Source organism: Suricata suricatta, chromosome 12, assembly GCF_006229205.1.
Source record: "Suricata suricatta isolate VVHF042 chromosome 12, meerkat_22Aug2017_6uvM2_HiC, whole genome shotgun sequence".
NCBI lineage: Eukaryota > Metazoa > Chordata > Mammalia > Carnivora > Herpestidae > Suricata > Suricata suricatta.
In genome coordinates this window covers 68,281,956-68,303,819 of record NC_043711.1, presented here as the reverse complement: position 1 = coordinate 68,303,819, position 21,864 = coordinate 68,281,956, and the positions used below count along the sequence as shown (strand labels likewise).

Below are 21,864 nucleotides of genomic sequence, written 5' to 3'. Positions count from 1 at the left end.
TAATAAAATATAAATAATACTTCTCCATCAGTGCTTCACAGTGTTTAGTTACAAATCTTTCACCTTAGTTTATTACTATTTTATTCTTTATGATGCTATTATAAATGGAATTGTTTCCCTTTCCTACTTATTGGTTGTTCATTGTTAGTACACAGAAATGATTTTTGTGTATTGATTTTGTATACTGCAACTTTGTTGAATTCAAGCTAATAATCATTACGTTTTCTACATATATGATCACGTCAATTGTGACCAGAGATAATTTCACTTCTTCCTTTCAATACAGAGGTATGTATTCCTTTTAAGCTTCTGCTGATTCAGTTCTTATTTCGCTGAGGATATTTACATAGTTATTTATAAGGAATATTGGTCTTTAGTTTTCTTGTAGTGTCTTTTTCTGGGTTTGGTTTGGGTAATGCTGGTAACAGTGGTTATATAGATAGAATGAGTTAGGAAGTGTTCCCTCCTCATTTTTTTTTTTTTTTGGAAGAGTTTGAGAAGTATTAGTGTTAATTCTTTAAATGTTTGACAGAATTCACCAATGACTCCCTCCATCTACTCTTGGTCTTCTTTTTGAAGGCTGATCAGTCTCCTTACTAGTTACAGGTCTATTCACATTTCCTATTTTTTTAATGAGTCATTTTTGGTAAGTATTTCCAGGTGTTTCTAGGTATTTGTCCATTTCACCGAGGTTATCCAATTTGCTGGTGTATAATTGTTCATAGTATTCTTTTATTAAATCTTTATTTTTGTAAAATTGATAGTTATGTCCCTACTTTTATTTTTGATTTTAGTAATTTTAGTGTTCTGTATTAATATAGCTAAAGGCTTGTGAATTTTATCATTTCAAAAGGCCAGCCCTTAGTTTTGTTGATCTTTTCTATTTTTTTCAATCTTAGTTTATCTTCACTAGCCTTTATTATTTCCCTTATTTTGGTAGCTTTCTGTTTAGTTCTTTTTTCCCCCTTGATGTGTAAAATTAAATTATTGATTTGAGATCTTCCTTTTCCATGTGTATGTTTAGACCTATACATTTCTCACAGATATATTTTGCTTTTTGCTTCATGCCATAAGTTTTTATGTTGTATTTTTATTTGTTTCCATGTATTTGTGATTTGTTCTTTGCCCATTGTTTGGAAGTGTGTTGTTTAATTTGCACATATTTATTTATATTCCTATTTACTTTCTATTATTGACTTCTAGTTTTATTTCATTGTGATCAGAAAGGATTCTTTTTGTGATTTCATTATTTTTATCCTTTTGAGATTTTTTTTTTGCCATAACATCCTGGATAGTGTTCCATGTGCACTTGAGAAAAATGTTATTGTATCCAATATATGTCTGTTAGGTACATTTGGTTTTTAGTGTTCAGGTCATGTGTGTCTTATTTGATCTTCTGCCTGATCATCTGTTATCGAAAGTGAGACATTTAAATCTCTTATTTGTAGATCTCTATTTTCCCTTTAGTTATGTCAATGTTGCTTCCTATGATTTGGATGTCTGTGGTTTGATGCACGTTTTATCTTCTTGATGACTTGATCTTTTTATCAATATTTGATACCCTTTACTTCTTGTAATGAATAGTTTTTGACTTAAAGTCTATTTTGTCTGATACTAGTATAGCCACCACAGCTCTCTGTTGGTTACTATTTTCATGGAATATTTTGTTTTATCCTTTTACTTCTAACCTTTTTTAACCTAATTTATATCTTTAGTGAGTCTTGTGGATAGCATGTAGTCAGCCCTTTCTTTTTGTTTTTTTGTTTTGTTTTGTTTTGTTTTTCTTATTCTTCCAGCCTCTGTCGTTTGATTGGAGAGTTTAACCATTTATGTTTAAGTAATTACTGATTACAAAAGATTCATCTCTGGAATTTTGGTTTTTTCTGTGCATCTGAAAGTTTTCTGTCCTGCATTTCCTCTATTTTTGCCTCCTTTTGTGTTTATTTGATTTTCTTTTTTGTGGTGATGTCATTTGATTCCCTTAACTTTTATGCATATTGTATACAGCTTTTTCTTTGTGATTACAAAGAAATCCCATGGGGATTGTGTATAACATACTAAAGTTATAAAGTTGTTATTTAATCAGATTGATTCCTGCTTAACTTTATTTTCATACAAAACCTGTTACATAGCACCATCATTCTGCCCACTTTATTCTACTAATGTAACATACTGCATGTTTATACTTTGTGTGCCCAGTAACATAGGTTTATTATTAGTTTTTATGTATTTGTCTTTTAAATCATGTAGGAAATAGAATTTGCAAACTAAAATTGCAGTAATAATAGCTCTTATATTTGCCCATTTATTTATCTTTATTAGAGATACTTATTTCTTCCTATGACTTCAGTTTACTATCTAGCAGGCTTTCTTTTCAACCTGAGAGACCCTGTTGTTATTTTGTAGGTCTATTGGTAATACATTCCCTCAGTCTTTGTTTCTCTGGGAATGTGTTTATTTCTCTCATTTTGGAAGGACACATTGGCTATATATAGAATTTTCAGTTAACTTTCTTTTTCCTTTAAACTAATCATACTACTTTCCCCCTTCAGTGTGGGTGTCATAATTGCTGTCAGTGGAGGGGTAGCGGTGGTGGTAGTTGGGTTGGGGGATAGGAGTGTGAATGTATGTGTGGAGGAGGGGGGGTGGATATTCTATTTCAATAGTCCTTTAGAGATAGAGCTAATGGAATCTATGCCTTCATTAAATGGTGCTTCTAAGATTGCCCTTGAGAATCATAGGGGAAAGAGGAAAAAAGAAGGATTATGTCAGAAGTTATTATGAGCTAGGTTTGGAAATGGTGCACCTGACTTCCACTTATGTATTTTGGGCAGGATCTTAGTCACATGGCCATATTTAGTTGTAAAAGAGGATGAGAAATATAATCTAGTCATATACTCAGGAAGAGATTGAAACTGGAAACTGGTTTTGATGAATAGTAATTTCTGTCATATCAGCTGTACACAGAACTTCTTTGAGCTATCATGTTCTGTTGAATGAGCTGTAAGAAACACCATTATTTTATATTTCATTAAGGAGGAAGGGGGAAAAAAAGCACTGTCAGTTAAATTATTACACAATGCTCTGATCTCCTTCAATAAATATAAAAATTTTCTAAACACTGAGTTATACTTTTATGATATATCATCCTTAAACATATGTTGAAAGGAAATTGTAAGTAAAATAAATTAGTGTAGGTATTCCTAAAATGTCTTTGCACTCAGAGTCTAATTATTCTGAATTTTTTCCCACCCAGAGTTATTGGTGTTTTGTTTTTCCACAAAATTATTTTCTGTGCAGTTAGAATTGATGATATAGCAATACTTTAAAAAATGTTCTTTTTTCTCAATTTTTTTCCAAGCCACTGATACCTATCCTGCAAGTTTTAGTGCTGGCATTTTCTTGGTGTTACCACATGGTATTAATGCAAACTTTCATCCAGTTATTAGGACTCATATTCTTTATTGAAATGGTCATAAAATGGACTATTGCTTGAAATAGTGAGAGGTTGCAGTTGTCTAATTATATCATCAGAAATGGTTAGTAAATAAGTTCTTATATACACAGACTGTGAAAATTGTCATGACCAGCAGCAATTGTAAATGCCTTAAATTGTAAGGCACATGCCAGTTTCAGAGATGTTAAAATGCTTTTTAAAAAGTCATTTTAGAATTGAAGATGTATATACTCTGTTGAATTTGTTTTGAAGTTCGCTTTTTTATGTCTTTTAATGTTTAAGATTGTTTTTTCTAATGATGCCTAATCTATTGAAAATGTTGGCTATTTGAGTTTATAAATATAGTTGCATTTTAGTTTTTCAAATTCTTTAATTTGGAGTAATAGATGAAATGAGGGCCAAGATAGAACAGCTGTTTGGAGCATTGGCTGAAAATTAATTGAGTCTGATTTTAGAACAATGCAAGAAAACACCCTTAGTTGCTTCTAAATGGAATGAGCTGTAATAGAGAGATTATCTGTCATTGGAAGTACTCAGAAAGTTTAGATGAAAATCAGAGTAAAGCATTTTCTTCTGTGTGTGGTTATTGAACAAGATGTTGTCCAATCTGTGTTTGACTACTGAGATTCTTATTCTAAAATAATTAATTTTGTATAATTGATATTCCCCTTTTTGATCTGTTAGTGATTGGACACCAGTGATTTTTTTTTCTTTAAGACAGACAACTACATGCAGATTAATTTTCTGTTCCTAGTTCAGTGATTTAACATGCTATACCAAGGCATTCTAATTGGCACAGGGGGAGCATGGATTCAAGGAATAGCACTTTTTTCTTTGCAGATTTCTTTGCAAAATATTATTACCTGATCTTTCTGGAGGCACAGGAAAATTCTAATTGTTGATTTTCCCAAGGTTTATTTGGTGTAAGAAGTCACTGAATTTTCTTTTTAATTAAAAAAAAATCTTACTGAAGAGATCATTCTTCCTTCCTTCCTTTTGTTCTTTCTTTCTCCCTCTGTTTCTTTCTTTCTTTTTGTTGTTAACATAGTAACTTGTGGTAACTGTTTCGAATTATCAATACTAAACAATAAATAAGGAGTCCACTCACCTTTCTTTCCTGTTAGCTCAAATGATTATTACCAGGGTATTTGTTTATCTTTAGGATGCAAATTTAATAAACAAAGGCAACCAACTTTTAGGGAGAGAGATAGGCATAGATATATCTTTTTTTAAATTTTCCTCCACATACCCAAATCTATATGTCAAGTTACATGAGATTTACAGAAAAATGACATAGTATAACACTCCCACTTTAGATTTGGCCATTCATGACTTACTAATAGCTCTAGCCCAAGATTTTAAAGATTATTTATTTATGTTTATTGATACTATATGGATAAATACAAGTTTTCATGGTAATAGAAACACTGGGATAAAAACATGTCTTTTTTCTAAGTAGGGTTGTGATATCATTCCAAATATTTCATGTATCTTTCTGCATGGGAACTCTCTCTAGATTTCTCTTACCCTATTTCTGACATGCTATATGAAGTAATTTTTATTTCAAAGTTAATATATTTGTGCATATGGATTGACTCTTACTGTGACAATGAAAAATTGCTTAAATGCTCTGGCATCTAAAATGTCTACAAATTAACATTAGAACTTCTTAAGGCTTTGGAATTATTTCTTAAAATGAGTTGTTATTAATTACAAGTAAATACTGTATACTTTTTTAAGTGTATTATTTTAAAAATAACATTAAAGTAAATGAGATGTCACATTATTCTAGGCATTAATTTATAGTAAGTGTGATGTATATAAGGTGTTGGAAATCACTAAAGATAGTTGCTACTGTACATTGTATATCTGTGTATTCATATTTGTTGTATTTTAATAAAATAAAGTATTTAAATCATGATTGCTGTAATCAAAAGTATAAAAACATATAGAATTAAATAATGGTAGTGTTCCTTTTCCAGACAGCAAGTTCCATACAGGTAAATAACTAATAATACTTTAGGTGATTATCTTTCTTGGTCTTTATGCAGTTTTTAGTTTATTTTTATTCAACATAACGGTATATCAGGAAGTATTCTAAATATTAAAAAATAGTAGGGAGCAATTATGAAAATCTAAAAACCCTAGGAAGTAAGTGATAAAATTTTGGGGAATTGAGACCAAGAGAGGTTAACTAATTGTATGGTTAACACAGCCAGTCTGCCACTAGAGCTGCTCTCTTAATCCCTTTACTTCTTATGCTTTTACAAATATTCTGCTGTACCTGTATTCATATATAGTGTTTTGTTAATTTTTAATGAAAAAACTAGCATTATGTATACATCATTCTTTCTAGCTTGTCTTTTCCCACTTAAAACTTAAAACTGTATTTTGATGTTTCCTTTTTATTAAATGGCTATATATATTATCAGTTTATTTAATTTATCATAAATTATTTTATTCTTAGATGCTAGGCTTTTTTTTCTTTTTTCCCTTTTTTTTTTTTTTTTTTTTACAATTAGAAACAAGTTTATGATGAATATGCTTGTTGACCTTGTGTATATGTCTGAGAATTTCTGGGAGATATGGTCCTAAAAGTGGAATTGTTGCATTATAGGCAGTACACATTTGAAATTTTGATAAAACTGTCAAATCAATCTCCAAAGCTGCTGAAACAGTTTATATGCATGTCAACACTGTATGAATACCTGTTTTCTCATAACTCTGCCAAAAAGAGGTGCCATTAATTCCTGAAATGTTTGCCAGTGGAATGGCTAAGACATAATAAATCTTTGCTGTTGTGATTTGCATGTCTTTAAAATTTCCTATTTCTTAGTTTTTGGGGTTTTTTTTGTGTGAGTTAACTGTTCATAACCATCACCCATTTTACTGTTGGATTTCCTGTTTTGGTGTTTTAACTTTGTAAATGTTAAATTAGAAGTCTGTTGTTGAATTCTGTGATAGTTAGGAATATAGACTTGAACCAGACGGCCAGGTTGGATACTGCCTCTGCCACTTCTTTAGGAAGGTTGCTTAATCCCTGTACTTCATTGATACTTCATTGATAAAATGAGGTTAGTGATGGTGTACCTCAAAAGATTATTGTGAAGATTAAATAAGTTAGTAATTATAAATAGCATAGAACAGTGTCTAGTCTTAAGTGATCTCTGAGTGCTAGCTTTAATAATAATGATTGCTGTTGTTATTTATGCTGTCTTAGTTTAGCAAAATTTTGAATTTTTGGTTACATTGCATGTTTTTTTTAAATGTCTCTTGCATTTTAGATTTTACTAAGTTTAAGACTTTTTTCATTTTTATAAAAAGAAACTACTTTTTTAGTTTCTTCAAAAGGTTGGCTTATTTTTACTTTGGGTTTGTTATCTGCATGGGATTTCTTTTTGTGTGGTAGGAGGTAGGTAGTCTTAGATTTGTTTCCTAGTGGATATCTACTTATCCCCACTGATGTTATCATGTGTGCAGTAATCTGTTTCTGGACTCTTTCATTCTGTATCATTGTGATCTGTCAATTTTCATGTTAGGATGACATTGTTATAATTATAGTTTCTTGATAATTTGCAAAAAATTCACTTTCCTTTTTTTTCAAAAATTTTGCAGTTATTTTGATACGCTTTTTCAGGCTTATTTTAAATTCTATTCATAGAGTTCTATTTATATTCTGTTTTAAAAGTCCTATCAGGTTTTGAAAGAGTTGATTTCATTACAGTATTGAATGTTTTTATCCAAGGATACATCTCTCCAGAAACTTAATAAATGTGATACTTGCACATGGAAAAGCAAACAGTATAGGAGAGCATAAAAGGAAAAATAAGTCTTTCTCAGTTCCCAAATTTGTAACCAACTTTAATAGTTCATGTATAATGCTAGAAAATTTTAGCATAGTTTTATATAAATGTATCTTTAGAACTCCCCTACCCATTCCTTTTATACAAAGGATCATGCACTAATACTATTTATTTTATGTATTTTTTTCCATCTCATAACTTACTAACTTTCTAAGAATTCATTCCTAAGAGTAAACTAAGGAAATTACTTATAGTTATATGTATTGTAGACTTTTTGTTTCACCTATTGTCTATTTTTAGTGATTGTGTATGTATGTATTTTACACACTATTTTATATATTTTTTTAAGTTTATTTATTTTGAGAGAGAGAGAGTGCAAATGGCTGAAAGAGAGGAGAGAGATAGAATCCCAAGCAGGAACCACACTGTCATCTCAGAGCTGATGCAGGACTCAAACTCAGCAATTGTGAGATGCTAACTTGGGTCAAAATCAAGAGTCAGCCACTTAACTGACTGAGCCACTAGATACCTGTTGCCCCCACAGGTTTACATTTTTATGTAGTTAAATGATGTTTTATAATTTTCTTCATCTTAGTCTTATTACATTTGGTTAGGGTTATTGGTAGATATTTATTTACTATTCCCACTTAATTTTCTAATTGGTTATCAATGGGGTACAGTAAAGTGCTAATTTTTGAATGCTGATCTGTGATTTTGTTCTTAGTCACAGTCATTTAAGAGATACTTTTTAGTTTTTAATATAACATTGTCAAGTTAGCTAACATACAGTGTATACAGTACATGCTTGCCTTTGGGAGTAGATTCCTGTGATTTATCACTTACATACAACACCCAGGGCTCATCAATGCCTATCACCTATTTTTCCCTAAGCCCTCGATTCCCCTAGCCCCTATTCTTATCAACCCTCAGTTTGTTCTCTGTACTTAAGCATCTCTTATTGTTTGCTTCCCTCTCTGTTTGCAACTTTTTTTTTTTTTTACTTTGGATTTTCTAAATGGGTAATAAAGCTTTCTGCAAATTACTTTCCTGTAGCTTCTTAATATTTCTACCTCTTATTTCTTTGTTCTTTTGCTTTGGTAACCAATACGGTTTTAAATAATAGTGCTCCTAGCACTTTTATCTGTCTTTCTGTCTGTCTGTCTTTTTTGAGAGCCAGAGATAGTAAGCAAGGGAGAGACAGAGGAAGAGACAGAATCCCAAGCAGGCTCCACATTCAGCATAGAGCCTGATAAGGTGGAGTTTAGTCTTCCAACCATAAGATAATGGCCTGAGCTGAAATCAAGACTTGGATGCTTAACCGACTGAGCCACCCAGGTGCCCTATCATATTGTTTGAAATATGAAAAATAATCCATAGAATCATGATGGCTAATTTGGAATTTACGTTTTGGGCATCATTAATATGTCCCAAATAAAATTAATGATGGGAGTTTTATCCATTATAAGGTTTCTATAAAAATTCTACAGTAAAATTTCAGCTTAGTAAATATTTTAATTGGCAGCTAGGATCAGTTTTCTGCTTGTTTCTGTCCTGGTCATTCCTTTCTTCCATTGTATTTCTCTTCTTAAAATGTAAGTTAGAAAAAAGTGAGTTGTAAGAGTTAAAAAATTTTTTTTCACAAAGTCCTATTTGGTAATTAATAAGACCTCTTTTCATGGAATTATGTAGCTGATAACCAATGCCCATCATGATGGGCATTTAAATATGTGATAATTTTAATGAGATAGTTTCTTGACTGATAGTTTTATTGAGCATTATATAGTTCAAAGGTGAGAATATTTCATTTCTCAATTGAAATCAATAATGTTGATAATCTGTGCGAACAAACCAAACCTCCTGTGCTTTATCTGTGTGTTTGGAAATAAGGGGTCAATGTTAGTGACCATAGATTGAAGAATTCTATGGTTAATGATAAAACAAACATTCTTTTGGAATTAGGAAAAATTCTTCCTGTTTTGTCTTTTTAACAGATATGTACAAAGTATTTAATATGTGCCATAAAGTCATTCTAAGTACCTTACAAATGTTACTTATGTAATCATCACAACAGCCTCATGGAGCAGGTAGTTACCTCATTTATAGATGAGGGAACTGAAGTGCAGAGGGTTGGCTTGCCCAAGGTCACAGTGCTGTTGAGGGGCAAAGTTTGCATTTGAACCCAGGCCTCTGGCTCTTTGTCTTCTTCACTTGCTTTCTGTTGATGCTGCTGTTTTTTCTGAAAAGCATTGCTTGTGTGTTTACATGTTAATGTGCCTACTATTAATTGTCTTTGATGTTTGGGAAGATTTATTTTATTGCTGAGTGTTATATAATTTTTATGGATTATAATTTATAAGATTATTATGTTTGTTTTTAAAACAAATAACTATTAGAAAGGTAAAGTAGTTATGGATAATAAAATTGGCTATAATCACTATAGTGAGGAAGAAGGCTTTGTCACCTCAAGAGGATGTACATATAATGAATACCACTTTCACTGTGTAAATAAATCATTTATATTTCTTTGTAATTTTACCTGTTCCAAATTTGCACTTAAAATCTATTGAAAAAAAACAAACAAACCTTAAAACCTCCTTCAGATTTTTCCTCAGTCGCCACTTGTTTTCAGTAAAATAGACCATATATTGAGTATGGACTACATTTTGCAAATTTTGGCAGCATATTCTATGAACTTGCTTCTCTGACTGGAGTGCTAAGTATATGTGGGTTTTTACCAGGGAGTATGTGAAACGACACAATAAAGGTATTACTCCTAAAGAGCAGGTTTTCTACTAAAAGATTGGTGGCGGTGGAATATTAAGTAATTTAATTGCTCTACATTTAGAAAGTTTTCTTATGTTAAAACTAAATGATTCTCAAGATTAGAGGCAAAGAATTTCACAGTAATGGTTTCTAGACATTCTGATAGTATGTATCAATACATTCAGTGGAAAGGTTTCAGGAGTACTTGATTGTATTTAAAGTCATTTGATGTCTTGGAATGTTAGGAAATTAGTGAACCAACTGGAATAAAATGGTCAGTAAAGTTGAGAAAGAGCCGTCATTTTGTCAGTTGCATAAGTATCAAATACCAAAATGTTAATCAGTAGTCTTTTTTAGACAACTGAAAAGAATCATATTATCATAGATACATCTTGTTTTAAATCTTGGAAATATCTTAATTTTTTGGATTTTATTTTTGCAAACCCCATTTTTAAGTAAATCTAAATAAAATTAAGACATAAAGATAATTTTGGAATGATTTAACTTACAAAGGGGTTTCGTATGGTATTCTTTTTAATAGCTTGACTCTTCCGCTTCTTCATGTAATTGTATTCATAGCATTCAGGTCTGCATATAAATAATGCAAGGAATACTGATAATTCACGGATATTTAGTTTTTTAATATAACACATCATGGTGAAAGATTAAAACAATACAGTGATTTAAAAATGTGTATAGCCAAGTGTATTGTGGGTTTTCTTTTTAATGTTTATTTTTTTTATTTTGAGAGAACGTGCATGCACATGGAGAGAAGAGGGAGAGGGAGACAGAATCCCAAGCGGGCTCCACTGTGCTGTCAGCACAGAGCTGGACTGGGGGCTCAATCCCACAAACCGCGAGCTCATGACTTAGATGGAAATCAGAAGTTGGATGCTCAACTGACTGAGCTACCTAGGTGCCTTGCCAGTCTCCTTTTTTTTAAATATCTAATAGTTTTAGGCATAAACAATATTCCTATAATTGCCTTCAATTTCCATCTGCATTTTGGAATTAGGGCTTGAATGGGCCATTAAATTATTATTAAGTATGACCATAAGAACAGTCCTCATTTGACTTGTATAGTGACATGAATGTATTCTTAGAAAAAATTATGTTGCCATCGATTAGCAGAGAATATCTCTATAGAAAATTAATTCAGAAAGAACATACTTTGTTCTTTTGGTTTTGCTGCCATATAGACTTAAAAATAGCAGTTTGTAGAATTGGCATAATTCTCAGGTTGTCTGATTCTTAGTTTAAATATCTTGATTTATCATTGTATTTACTCTTCATTCAGGCATGTGTAATACACCTTATCTGTAAAAATGTAGATTGCAATTTTCCTGTAACTTGGCTAATTACTCTTAAAGAATTCACTTAGGAGAGTAGGTGGCTCAGTCAGTTAAGTGACTCTTGATTTTGGTTCAGGTCATAATCTTGTGGTTTGCAAATGTGAGCCCTGCATTGGGCTCCACACTGACAGTGTGGAGCCTGCTTGCATCTCTCTCTCTCTCTCAACCTCTCTCGGCCCCTCCCTCTCCCTGCTCCCTGCTTTCTCTCTTAAAGTAAAAATAAATAAACTTAAAAAAAATTCACTTGAAATATAAATTGTTCATGATAAAACTAGTTTCCATCTTCATATTTCTTCAGTTATGCTTTAGTAGAAGATGAACTAGAAGTATGAATTAAAGAGTTGGAGAGGGTTTTTTTCGGGGAGTTTATTGATGTGATCCAGAGTATTAACTGAAAAAAGGGTTTTGGGGAAAGGAACTATAAAGAGGCTTTTGGACATATGATAGTAGGAGTTTGAGAGTCCTCTAAGGATGTGCTTCTTACTTTTATGTTGCTCTTGCTATTTGGAGGGGAGAGATTGCTTCTTTTGAAGATACAATTTCTTTGATGTCATGAGGAGCTAGGAAAAAGGAGAATGAAGGGATTGAGGACAGTTTGTATCTAGAGAAGGAATGAGAATTTTCCAAAATTAAAATATGTGAATCATTATGCTGAAAAAACACAGTAAATCCAGAGGAAGAAAAATAACTGGACTAAAGACAAAGAGAGCCTGAAAGTAGGTAGAAATAGATTATCCATAAACGTATAAAAGTTAGACTGTTAGCAGAATTCTAAACTGCAACAATGGATGCTAGAAGACAGCATTCAGTCTTCAAATACTGAAAGAAAACAAATGTTATCCTAAAAATGGTATTGGGAAGATTCTTCAAACCTTATTATTTAAACTCTCTTTAAAGCTATTTGTTACCATGACCCACAGTGAGATTTTATTGGTGGGTTATGAGACATAGTTTGAAAAATACTGCCTTGAAAAATTCACACATAAGTGCAAAGAGACAAGAATAAGTATGTTTGTAGCAGCATTGTTTGTAAGAGTGAGAGATTGGAAGTAATCTTAAGCCTCAAAAACAAGGGTTTTGAAATATATTTTTAGATAAGCATCAGATAAATATGTAAAAATCTGATTATATTGTGTTGGTGAGCATGTGTAACAATGAGAATTCTTAGCTTACAGAAACATAAATAACCACTTTTTGAGAGTAATTTGGCAATATCTAGTAAGTTTGCCTGTGTATTTCCCCAACAACCCAGCAATTCTGCATATATACATATATATGTGTATATACATTAACATTGTTTGTTGATTTGTTTCAACCATGATATCTGAAATCAAATTTTCAGGAAAGAAAATTTACTCTTGGTCCATATAATATACTTCAAAATATGTGCTTTTTTATCACTTTGTTTTTTTTCCTTTTTTCTTCATTCTTCACCTCTCCCTCTCTTGAAAGCTATTTGTGACCATGACCCACTAATGTGATTTTATTGATGGGTGATGAGACATAGTCTGAAAAACTGCCTTAAAAAAATTCACATATAAGTGCAAAGAGACAAGGATAAGGATGTTTATAACAGCATTGTTTGTAAGAGAAATTGGAAGTATTCTTAAGCCTCAATAAGTGGAAAATGGATAAATGTGGTATATCCATGTAAGTACTTTTAGCTATAAATCACAATAAATGTGAATTGCAATACCCATATTCAGTGGATACACTTGGAAATATGCTAAGTATAGAAAGCAAAGTGCAGAATACTGTATAAAGTATGATTACTCTATGTAGCTTAAAAGTGCAAAACACTATTATATATAGTTTTATAGATATACACATAAATTAAAATGCATGATGAAATCCATGAATATGATAGACAACAAACTTAGGTTATCTTGGGGAGGAAAAAGAAAGGTATTTCTTATAGGCGGATAACATTTCTCTCTCTTAAATTGGGTGGTGGATATGTAGGTGTTTATTAAATAATATTTTACATTCCTGTGTATGTCTGAAATATTTCCCATTAATTTTTTAAAAAAAGAAGTAGCAATATTGACAGTCAAATTGAGATTTCCCTCAAGACAGTAGAGCAAAAAAAAGTTGAATTATAAGAGAATAGTTTGAGATCTCTAAAATAGATCCAGATCAGCATCTATGAAATAGGAATTCCAGAAGTAAAATAGTTCAATGCATTGCAGAAGCATTAGATAATAAAATGGCAGAATAAAATTTTTCTGTGCTGAAGAATGCTGTCAAATAAGATATATTGGAATCAAATTTCTGGTGAAATCAAATAGTGGTAAAATTTCCAAATTCCCAGAATCAAAAGAATATTAAGTTTCCAGGTAAAGAAAACAGGCTTATCCTAATAGAAAAAAGAATCAGATTGGCATCTGATTTTTCTTATGTAGCACTGACTATTAAGAAACAGTGGAATTCTGATATCTAAGGATAGTAGTCTGAGATAAAAGTATGGGATTCTGAGATAAAAATATTATAACCCTAAAATTCTATATAAGGCAGAAGTATTTTTTAAGTATGAAGGCAAAATATATATTCTTTCTAATGGACTCTGAACTGTAACTCTTAATAGATTTAAATAAATATATTATTTGGAAGGGCTGAAGCAAAATAAAATGAATCAGCATACGGAATTCTGGATAGAAAAAAGATACATTGTAAACATTGACAAACAAAAGCAATCAAGCCAAAATCCAGCGGTTAAGTCTAAAAAAGTCTAAAAAATTGGTAATAATGTACTCTGAAGTATATAACTTGAAATATTTCAAATGAAATAGAAGATGCAGAAAAAAATTACAACCAGGATTCAGTTCTAGATGATCTGATAATCATAAAACCTGTGCTCTAGCAGATGAGAGTTGGGGGAAGGGCGGTACAAGTATGCTATGCAAAGAATTTCTGATCATAGAATTACAGAGGTAGATACTTCTCACTTGATATTTGTGAAGAAATATTGGTGTAAAAACATGTTGAAAAATTGAGGAGACTTGTTAGATGACAAATGATCAGTTCTCCCAACCTTTTCTATAACTGTTTGAAATGACTGAAAATATAAAATTAAGCTTGTAACAGCACTGAGCAGCAAGACAGGGTGAAATTGGTATAGCAGATTTTAGAGGAATTCCTGAAAATAGAAAGCAGGTGGAATGAAAGGCACAGAGAAAAATGCAACTGAAAGTGAGACATTTCTTCTCAGTGGACCTCAAACACACAACTGCATTTGTGTTAATAAAAAATTGGGGTGGTCGGTGGAGCAATCATCAGAGTAACTAAAAACTTCTGGGCTGGGCTTAGCATCTTCTCAGTTTTACAGAATGATTGTTAACAGGAGTATTGTCTGTAGGAAAGCATCGTGGCTTCTGTTCTGCAGAAGATGATTCTAGAGGAGGCTTTGGTAACGTGTGTTGAGGTTGGATAGAATAGTAGAGCAGCGCCTGCAAACTCTACCAAGAACACAGAGTAGAGGAAAGGGAAAAACAAAATGGTTCCACTTGAGTCAAATACACTGAAACATCCACCCTAAAAGCAAAGTCTTCCTTATGTTGACAGTCTGGGTGTTCTAGCCCATAACCTGCTTTATGATCACACATCATAAAGTAAGATGTGCTTCTTGATATCTTCTGTCCAGTCACATTCAGCTTCTTGATATCTTCTGCCCAGTCACATTCAGCCTAAAATCCGCTCTCTCATTCAGGTAAGAGAAAACAAACAAACAAAAACAAAAAAGAGAGAGACAGACCTTATAGATCAACAGGAGAAACCAGGCTAGTTAGATAGCTCTGGAACACCATTCATAAATTTGGAACACCAAACATCACCAGAAAACCAACAGCACAAATAGAAGATGAAATAAGAGAAAACCTGACTTCGGGAGAATGGGAATGAAGCAAGAAGTAGATGGAACTTAAATGTAATTCGAGAAATTTAAGAGGATAAAACTGCTGAAAAAAAATCAGTCTGTTCTGAAGGAAACAATCTGCAGTGTTCTCAGAAACAAAAAATCTGACTGTTAAAGTTAAAATAAGTTCAAAGGAGGGGCTGAAAGCTCTATTAATGATATAGAAGAAAATTTGGGGAAACACTTTAGAACCTAAAGGTAAAAAGATGGAGATTGAAAATATGAGCAGATGTTTAAGCAAATCCATGGTGCTTGGAACTAGATATTTCAAATTTCCAGAGGAGATAGGAGGAAAAGAGAATGATGAAAAAAAATAATAATAGTAGAACATAATACCTAGATGACAGGGAGTGTTACATGAATATTACAAAAGATGAATGAGGTTGATATATACTGATTGAAAAGGTGGTCAGGTTACATCATATGGAGAAGAGAAGTTCTGAGAACAGTATGCCGTATGTATAGTATACTTGTGGTCATTAATTATATGCATGTTCAGAGACGAAAGGATATGAAATAATAATGGTTTCCTTTTGAGAAAGTGATGGAGGAATCATACAATACTTTTCATTTTTCTTAAAACATAATGTTTTGTAAGGAGCATGTTTTTATTTAAAAAATCACCAAAAGTTATGTTGGAGAAGAAAGGAGAGCAATATGAAGGTATCAGGGGTTACCTAAACCACCCTAATTTACACAGTCTCAAATCTGTAGTTCTTTGTAACATACAATCTTACGTTTTCATAGCAAACATCATCTTTCCACGCTATTTCCAGACTCATAAAAATGTATCTTCACACACTTCTCTGACCTTTCTTTTTCACCCAGAGTATCAGGGTGGGGATGGCTGATTCCTTCATTGCATATGAGTTTTATGAGACCCAGTATATGTAGAGAATAACGTAAAATTAGGATATCTTCTGGGTATTCTTTATTAAAAGGATAGTATCAATCCAACATCTTTTGTAGAGTTAGGGTATAAATAATGAATAGTAAGGGAACAATAAGAATGACATATTCAAGATTTTGAGATATATCCTGCAGGGGATTTTTTTGAGTTGAGAATAGGAATTGCTCAATATCAGAATAGTATAATGAGTGTAATCAAAGAGGTGTGGAATGTGTTCTGGACCACCTGAAAGGCCCCATCTTTTTTGTGAGGAGATGGATATGATCCTTGATCTCAATATACCACATCTACTATAAACTTCTGAACCCTCCACCATCATTCAGGAAGCATCTCTAATGGTTGAAGAAGTGGTGGAGGATGACATGGGACAGAGTGCCTGAGGATCCTTGCCTGGGACAAATTATGGGAAGAAAAGTCTTACAGGTATTCTTCTTATATATTTTATTTGGTTGCTGTGTTTTTATTGGATAAAATTATCCTTTTTCTGGAAAGAGTGGAGAGTGGCTAGTGGGGGGTGGTAGAGGAGAGGGTTGGGATGGAGCAGTCTTATTTTTTCTACGGGTGCTAGAAGAATTAGGAAAGAATATCAGCATCTTTCTGTCTCTTCTTTTTCTGCCCTTGTATACCGATTTCTGTCATCCTCATAACAAAGAAAATTGTGTTAGAGTTCTATCACAAAATTCTATGGTAGTAAGATTCACCAGGAACATTTAGCATGCTGGCATAATACTATTAGCTAGCAGCAGCTTTTAGAAACTAATGGAAAGTGTTTAGATTTATGAACTGTATTGAGTTTTAAATACTTTGAATATCTGCTTAAAATTTTTATTTGTACTTGTTGATGATCTTTTCTTCAGTTGTTAATTGATTATTTAACTATTTGACACTGATTTATTTCTCATGCACAAAGATGTTTAACACTGCTGTGGACCTAAGGGCTCCAGTTACTTAATTATTTAAGTCTTAAATTCTTGATTTTTTTTCTAGAATAGCATAGACTTAAGTGTCAAGAGCTCAGTGAATGACTTCAAGATAGCTCTAGTTTTAGTGCAGCTTGAAAATTTTGCAAAAAGATATTTTTCTTCAGAACATATGTCAGGGAATTTCATAGAAATTTTCTAGATGTTATTAAAGTTTTAGAAATGGTATTTTCAGTTCAGTTCCTGATGGTTTATAATACTGTTGTGCTGTTAAAATGATAATATAAGAAGTATTCATGAGTATTTGGGGAAAGGGAGTTGTTTTTGAAAACAGAGCAGTTGGAACGTATACCTGTAACAAGTAAGTAGATATGAACAAAGGTATGTCTATAAAATTGGCAAAGATAAAGTAAGTGAAATGAGAGCATATTGTTACTTTTTTTTCTTTTTGTTTCAATGAAAATAAGAAATGTTGCTCTTAAGAATTTTGTGTTATTTTCTCTTTATTTTTATTTTTTCTAGCTTGGGCACTAAGAAAAGAGCTCTTTTATGCCATCTTGCCTGCCAGTCTATTTGGAATCAAGAAAGACTCATTGAAGACTCCTTTGAAAAGAATGTTTTGAAGAAGAAAAAAGAAACACTGTGAGAGAAGGCACACAGACCAGAAGGGTCATAGAAGCGTAAATTTTTGTTGTATAACACCAACAGGACTTCATTGAGTGAACGTGGGGAATTGAGAAGGGAGAAAGTTAAGAAATGACTGAATTCTGTGGGAATGGATGCAAAACTGCTGGCCATTTACTAACGTGGAAGAACAGTTGTTGCTTTAGTCCGAGGAATTTGTTTCTGTTGTGTGCAGTTCTCATAAACTCTTCTCACATTCAAATCACCCCTTTGTCCTCTGAGAATGATGGCACTTTTGCTTCTGTTAGCAGGGGTTCCAAGGATGAGTGAACGTGTATAGTGTTTGCCAAAACCCAAAAAGTACAGTTTGTTTGTTTATCATTAGAGGTTTGCAGGATACCCTGCTTGTATTTTAAAATTCTGTTGTGTTTAACACCAACCATTTATGGTTTTTTTTAATCAATAAATATTAGATTTTCAAGATGAAATTCGACTATTCTTAATCATATTGTAGCCAGTTTTTTCCAATTTGATATCCAGAGACTGCCTGATAAAACTGAAATTTTACTTTTTACACTTAGTTATTTATGGTATTTATGTTATTTATAGGGTATAATTATGATTTTCTGTTTTCCTTGAGGTTTTAACATCTCTCTTTTCTGTATATTTCAAAATAAAACATTTAAAATAGTAAATATGTTGTAATATGGATACTGATCTTATATTACTTTTCTACTAAATATTGAGCCTTGTTTTGTTATAAACCCTGAACCTAAATGACAGTTTTATCTCTGTTTTTGAAAATTAAATGTTTGGATTTAAATTTAAATTAAATTTAACATTTTTTGCTTTTTAAAAAAATCGCATAACCATACTCTACTAGGCAGCTTTTCTTTGGAAGAGGAGGACTTTGTTTTTGAACTTCTAATTAGTTGTTTCAGTTCTCCAGGCCAGTGATATGAATTATGAACGTTGTTTCTGATTGAACAGTCTTTTCCTTATTTTAGGGACTTTTAAACAGGATATGGGCCATTTTGAACATAAATATCTGTCAGTAGTCAAGAATTTATTCTCTTCAGCCTTTCTCCAGAGGTTTTCTTGGTTAAAAATCCCTCTAATACACTGGATTCTCTTGAGTGCCTTCTTTTTAAAGCAGAGAGATTGTGTGTATATATAAGGGTATCACTTTATTTCTGTCTGACAGTAAATTGTACATGTTTATTACTGCATTGCTTATAGTGGCAAAAAGCTAGGGAAGACTAACTAATGCACATCAAGTAGGAGAATGATTACAGTGGAACATTGTGGAGCTCTTAAAAATAGGTTCTCTCTTCATTTTAAGGAATGTCTGATATTTTAATAAATGAAGAAAATGAATTATAATTTGGTATTCTGTTATAGAAACTTTTTATAATATATTCTATATGTATTTTAAGTGAAAAAGGTATAATTATATTGATATATGGGATAAAGAAGAAATAAAGGTGATCTTTTTTTATTTTTCATATTTTTAAATGATCACATTTATATTAGCAAAAGTGTTTCTTTTGTCATTTCTGAAGAACAGTTTAAGAATTATGGAAAAAAGTATTTAAATGTAGTTTTATTATAACTTGATAGAATAGTGATTAGAAATCATGCTTACAGTGGTCAGTGACATACACACTTTGCTATTATTGTGAAATGATTTAAGGAGGATGCAGCATTGAGTATGATTCTTTGGAACACCAAGGTAGAAGCCAGGTTTACCTAAATGAGATAATAAGAGTGAGTGTTAGTTTGAACATTTGAAATGTGGTTAAAATTCTTATAATAGGAACTAGTTTTATTTGAATGTGCTTTTTCTCCTCAGCTTCAGCATTCGAGACACTTGAACTTACTTGTATCCCTTCTCTCTACCCCTTATTCGAAAGGAGCAGGCAAAAGAGTAGCATACAATAGTATGCTGAGGAAAAAGATGAATGTTAATTGAATACTGTGCTGGAGAATACACTGACTAGAACCAGGCATTGTGAACCTTGCTCAGATAAAAAGTTTTAAGAGCCTATAATTACCCAACTGTAAGATAAGGAGTTTGGACTTAAACATACTAGGGGCTCGTCTGGAAATAGGATTACATAATAAATAATTCCTACATAATAGAGAATTGATTTTAAAATGAAATGTTTCATTTACCAACAAAAATGAATAGCTTCATCTTTTTTGGGGGTGGTGGATATAATATAGTAATACATGTAAATGTGAAATTGGACATTACTTTGGTCAGATAGAATATTACAATATTTTTCAAGACCTGATTACTACTATGGAAGGAAAGTTATTACAATAGCAAATCCCTAGGGCTGTTTTAGGCTTGCACGGTTAACATCATGTTTTTTATTTATTTATTTTTAATTTATTTTTTTTTTTATTTTACAGAGAATGTGAGTGTAGGAGAAGGATGGAGTGGGGGGAGGGGAGAGAAAGAATCTTAAGGAGGCTCCACATTAAGCTTGACCCCACAACCCTGGGATCATGACCTGAACCAAAATCAAGAGTCAGACTCTCAACTGACTGAGCCACCAAGATGCCCCAACAGTATGATTTTTATGATATGTTTTAAAATATAACAATTTAAAATACAGCAAAGTGACAAGAGATATGGGTGTGTCAGGAAGTTGTTAGCTATACTGATACTGAAGGAGACAAAAGCTCTACATTTTGTGTTTGCCCATGGAATTGTGTGTGTGAATTTTAAAAAATTAACCAGTACTGGAGGAAAAAAAACAGTTCTATAGAGAAGACATGAATTTTTACTAAACTTTCCATTCTGTCAAGTCACTGAGCCCCGTTTTGCAAGCACAGGTTCCGCTTTTCATTTTTGTATTTACCAACTCTCTTTGGCCTCAGCTTGAATAATTATAAAGTTCCATTATTTTATTATTTGGTTACAAACTTAAATTACTATATTTTTCTCATTTTAAGTAGGTATGTCAAAAGATCATATAACCCAATATTTTCTAAATTTCAAACAGTTTCATATAATATTATCAGTACGGCCATAGCATATTTCTGTATAGTATGAACTGTAAACTGATTTATGAGTTGCGGTTCTGTATTTGTCATCTATATATTTCAAAAGACTTGTTTTTCATTATAACTCACAGTATTATAAAGAGTGGAAGAGACAGTGAGTAGAAACACTTCGAAACAAACATATTTATATAAACAAATTGTTATTGTTTTGTTCACTGGTCAAAAAAGATTAGAGGGTCTATAATTATGTTTTTAAGGGTTGAAAACACTTTGCAAATCATTTGCTTATTCTAGATGCAATGAGAATTTCCAGTTTTGCAAATAGCAATATTTCTGTTTAAGTGAGAGAGAAAATTGAAATGATATTGCTATATGATTTGACTAACTCTGCCAGTAGTATACAATGAGATGTGGAAATACATAAGCCATGCAAAAATTTTGGAAAAATACGACGGATTCCAGATTCAATCAGTAGACTTTTACAGATAAGTTAACTTTTTTTAATAAGTGGTTCTGAAAATATCCAAAATTATTTCAGAGTTGGGACCTCAAGGCATGATCATAAGGTATTATTTCACTTTTGTTTCTAGCTCAAGTTGACCAAAACTAAACTGCTTATCTTCTTTTGAGCCTATACACCTTTTACCCATATTTTAGAGAATGACCCACCCATCTGTCTAGTTATCTCAAGTTATCATTTACTACTTTCCAGTAATACCTACTTCTAGCAGATGTTTAAAATGTCTTATTTTTTTGGTGCTTCTGTTATGAGATCAGACTCTAAACATTTTTTATTTGGTTTATAATGGAAGTCTCATAACTTGCCTACCTGCCTAAAGGTCTTGCTGCATATTACACATATTCTCAAAACAATTTTCCTAAAGATAAATCAACCAAATCACTCTTTTGGCTGCCTCCTCTTTAAAAAGTTTTACTCTGAAGTGCCTCTTTATGACCCTGCAAGGTCTTTGGAAGCATAGAACCTTGGTTAATATCCCTGTTCCACCCTTATTACTGTGCGGCCTCTAGGAAACATAAACTTCCTTTATGCCTCAGCTTGTTAAAGGAGGATGATCATAATCACCTCCCTTCTCGGATCATTGAGAGGAT

At 32.1% G+C, this 21,864-nt stretch overlaps 1 protein-coding gene across 2 annotated transcripts in view; it reads left to right on the top strand.

Moving 5' to 3' along the window:
- Positions 1-21,864, top strand: part of LOC115274017 (ADP-ribose glycohydrolase MACROD2-like) — a 368,638-nt gene that overhangs the window by 17,431 nt on the left and 329,343 nt on the right. Inside the window, exons 3-4 of one of the 2 annotated variants that reach the window (XR_003901047.1) lie at positions 16,519-16,618; positions 17,638-18,283. The exons of the other annotated variant lie outside the window; for it this stretch is intronic. The gene's annotated coding sequence lies outside the window, so the exon portion shown is untranslated. Of the gene's footprint in view, positions 1-16,518; positions 16,619-17,637; positions 18,284-21,864 lie in introns of those variants that run through there. 2 annotated transcript variants of the gene reach the window in all.